Source organism: Choloepus didactylus, chromosome 11 (assembly GCF_015220235.1).
Source record: "Choloepus didactylus isolate mChoDid1 chromosome 11, mChoDid1.pri, whole genome shotgun sequence".
Lineage (NCBI taxonomy): Eukaryota > Metazoa > Chordata > Mammalia > Pilosa > Megalonychidae > Choloepus > Choloepus didactylus.
The window spans coordinates 88,711,501-88,716,216 of NC_051317.1; positions in this window are offsets into that span (position 1 = coordinate 88,711,501).

Below are 4,716 nucleotides of genomic sequence, written 5' to 3' on the forward strand. Positions count from 1 at the left end.
GAAAGGCAATTAGCCACCACTGCCTTCCTTCCAATGAGTAAGTCATTACCTAATAAAGAAACATGGAGGGAGGAAAATAACAACAAAAGGGAAGAGTTGATCTAAGTTCAAGATGGTCCTGATGAAAGCATAAGTCCACATCCATATTAGGATGATAGGGAGATGTTTGATGGAAGAGGATAAAGCTGAGATATTTTCTTGGGAGTATTCCCTGGGGATCCTGCATAAAGGGAACTATGATTTAGGAGCACCTCTGTATCCCAGGTGATTTTGTATACATCATCTCATTTCAACAGATGAAGAGGCTCACAGTGTCAGAGAGTAGAATCAGAGGAGAGTTTGCTACTTAGACTCTGGCAAAGAATTAGGTAAGAGTTAAAAGAGCAACTTTTAGACACAGCTACTACATAAAAGCCTTAATGAAAAGACATACAGCCTAGAAAGAGGTGACATTAAAAGTTGGAAACAAAAGTTGTAGAATCCAGCACCTGAAGTAGGAAAATACTGGACTTTAAAGCTACATTTTTATTTATTTTTTAATGGTTTGTACTCCAAAGATGAGAAGTTACCAGTCTGAGATTTCTCTAACCTTCATGGTAACTCCATGTCTCCTAAGTTCTTACCCAGGGAAGCGTGCTATGTTGTGTGTATTTGTGCCATGCGAGAGTAACTGGGGATAGAGGGTGGGGAAAGTCAGTGAAGGGAGGATTCTCTAATTCTCCCTTCTTCCTTTTGAAGGCATTTGCAGCCAAGGAAGTGAGGGATTTGCGTTTTCAAAATGGCCATGGTGGCCCCAGAGCAGCCTGGATAATCTCAGCTCGTGGTCAGGGCTGGCTTTCCTAAGCCACAGGCATGGAAAAGGGTAAATGTGTGAGAGCTTTCTAAGGTCTTCTAAGACAAAGAAAGGTCAGTGACAGAAACCTCTGACTTCTTATAGTCAAGCTTCTGAATCCCTTCTCACTTCTTACGGAGGGAGACCAAAGGGCTGGAAAAGTCAGCCCTATTCTATTGAGATACTGAAGGACTGGACAAATGCTGATACAAAACCTGAAATTCTGCAGAGCCATATTAATGATGTGATTTGTTCAGCATGTCTCTGTGTCAGAAGATGCTTTGCTTTTTATGAAATTATTTAGTCATTGACTGCTGAAACGCAAAGACAGATGGGACATCAATATAAGGATCTGGTATATCTATTTTACTATTAAAATATTAAAAATTCTGGTTCAGTAATACATTTTCTAAAGCAGCCTGAAGGAATCTGGAGCTGGAGTTTAGTACCAATCACACTGTCTGCAACTTAGCCCAACTGCCCTCTTGTTTCAGTGCTGGGAAGAAAAGCAAAACAGTCAACTCTAGACTGTGAAGAGGAGCCCCATTACACTTCTTTCTTTTTTTTTTTTTTAATTGTTTTATTGAGATATATTTACATACCATACAATCATCCACAGTGTACAATCAATTGTTCACAGTACCATTATATAGTTGTGTATTCATCACCACAATCAATTTCTAAACATTTTCATTTCTCAAAAAAAGATAAAAATAAGAATAAAAATGAGAGTATAAAAGAATACCTAAAACATTCCATCCCCCCATCCCACCCTATTTTTCATTTAATTTTTGTCCCCATATTTTTACTCATTGTCCATACATTGGATAAAGGGCGTAGGAGCCACAAGGTTTCACAATCACAAAGTCACACTATGTAAGCTACATAGTTATACAATGTCTTCAAGAATCAAGGTTACTGGGTTGCAAACAGTCTTGAGTATTTCCTTCTAGCTATTCCAATACACTAAAGACTAAACAGGGCTATCTATATAGCACATAATAATACCCTCCAGAGTGACCTCTCAACTCCATTTGAAGTCTCTCAGCCACTGAAACTTTGTTTTGTTTCATTTTGCTTCCTCCTTTTGGTCGAGAAGATTTTCTTAACCCCACAATGGCATGCCTTATTTCTGATGAGAAGTCTTCTCTCACTCTTATCTTTGTTCTTCTGTATGTAATGTGTCTTTTTTTTTTTTTTTTTTGTCTCTTGCTGCTTTTACAATTTTCTCTTTGTGACTGGTTTTCGGTAATTGGATTCTGTCGTGACTTGGCATCATTTTTTTTGTTTCTTCTGCTTGGTGTTCATTAACCTTCTTAGATCTGTGGGTGTCCATTTCTTCAAATTTTTTTTTTTCTGTGCCCCCCACCCTACTCCCCCAACTTTTTCTGGGACACCAATTCATGTTGGATTGCTTGATATTGTCCATCCCACAGCTCTTTAAGGCTTCTTCTTTTAGTCTTTTTGCTCAGGGTGTTTCATTTTGGATGATTTCTATTGCTTTGTCTGCGAATTCACCAGTCTTTGTTTCTCCAGTGTCTTCTCTGCTATTAATTCCATTCAGTATATTTTTGAATTCAGATATTGTATTTTTCATAGCTAGAATTTCCATTTTGGACTTTTTTATTTCTCTATTTCTCTCTTTATGTTCATGTTTTATTTTGCATCCTTGAGCATATTGACAATATTTGCAGATGTTTTAAGGTTCGTGTCTACTAATTCCATCATTCTGTTTTTCTAACTCTGTTTCTATTGATTGATGTTTCTCCTATTTAATGGATGCCGACATTGTGAATTTTACCTTGTTGGGTGCTCTATTTTCATTCTTGTGCTCAGTTAATTAACTTAAGGATCAGTTTGATCCTTTCCAGACTTGCTTTTAAGCTTTGTTATGGCTGGTCCAGGACCTTTATTCTGAGATTAAATTAGCCCCCCTACTAAGGCACTGCCTTCTGAGGGCTCACTCCAATGCTTCTTTGTATTATGAAGTCTCTCCACTCTAGACTGGAGCCTTGTCTAAGCCTGAGAATTGTTTGGTCTTTCCAAATGATTTCTAGTGATTTTTCTTCCCCTCAGCCTCAGGTTTTTTCTCACCCACACACAGGTTTGGATTGAGTCAAAGACTCAAGCGTCTCTTTTGCAGATCTCTGAAACTCTCTCTCTGTGCACTTTTATCCTCTCTGGTACACTCCCCTGCAAATTATAGCCACCTCAGCTTTCAAGAGTTCCAGTCTGTCTCCTCAGCTCAGCAAACCACCAGCCTCTTTGACTCCTTGCACCCTGCACTGCAGCTTGAAAACTGCCTGCAGGCAGTAAATTGGGGCCATTTGTTTCTCTTCTCTCAGGGATTAGAGTCCTGTGCTGCCTATATCCAGTGTCCATACACCAAAAATTCATAAGTTTTTTCCATGTTAATGGAAGGTTATGGAAATAGGTTTTTGTTTGCACTAATACTTACCCTAATATTAAGCCCTTTTGTTAACTATTTTTTAAGTTAATCTTGAGTAAGGGGACTAGGATAAAATAGGGAAAGAGGTATTTCTTATAGAGATTTTGGAGAAAAGTATAAGCATCAAAAATAGTATGAGATTATGTCTTCATAACAATAAATACTGTACTTTGCTTTTTTCACTTATGTCTTTGAGAGCTTTTATTTTTATGGTAGTGCAGTTTTCTTTTTTTAATTTAAATTCAGTTTTATTGAAACATATTCACATACTGTTCAATCATCCATGGTGTACCATCAACTGTTCACAGTACCATCATATAGTTGTGCATTCATCACCCCAATTTTTGAACATTTTCCTTATATCAGAAAAAATCAGAATAAGAAAAAATAAAAATAAAAAAGAACACCCAAATCATACCCCCCATCCCACCCTATTTTTCATTTAGTTTTTGTCCCCATTTTTCTACTCATCCATCCATACACTAGATAAAGGGAGTGTGATCCACAAGGTTTTCACAATCACATTGTCACCCCTTGTACGCTACATTGTTACACAATCGTCTTCAAGAGTCCAGCCTACTGGGTTGGAGTTTGATAGTTTCAGGTATTTACTTCTAGCTACTCCAATACATTAAAATCTAAAAAGTGTTATCTATATAGTGCATAAAAATGCCCACCAGAGTGACCTCTCTACTCCATTTGGAATCTCTCAGCCACTGAAACTTTATTTCGTTTCAATTTGCATCCCCCTTTTGGTGAAGAAGACGTTGTCAATCCCATAATGCCAGGTCCAGATTCATCCCCGGGAGTCATATCCTGCATTGCCAGGGAGATTTACACCCCTGAGAGTCAGGTCCCATGTAGTGGGGAGGGCAGTGAGTCCATCTGCTGAGGTGGCTTAGCTAGAGAGAGAGGGTCACATTTGGCAACAAAGAGGTACTCAGGGGGAGACTCTTAGGCACAATTATATGCAGGTTTAGCCCCTCCATTGCAGCAAAAAGCTTCATAAGTGCAAGTACCATGATACAGGGCTCGGCACATCAAACCACCACTCCTTAATGTTTGTGAGAAATCAGCAACAGTCCAGGTGAGGAAGTCCAACACTTCTGCATTTTCCCCCAGCTCCTCAGGGGAGCCCTGCATATATATTTTTATTCTCTGCCCAAATTACTTTGGGATGTGTCACTATTTCACTCTAACCTATACAAACCTACCATATCTCATTTCCTATACAATATTCCATGTAATTGTGGTATTTGAACAAACTGGCTGTAGAAGTTACACTGTTTAGAAAATATAGATTCTGCACCAAATAAACCTCTCTTCCCTAGGTCTCACATGGAAGTTGAAGTTTTAACCCACAGTCTGTTTTAACCTTCACCCTTTGGCCCAATTTGCCCTAGTCCTAGCCAGAGCTGCTTCATTCATATCTCTA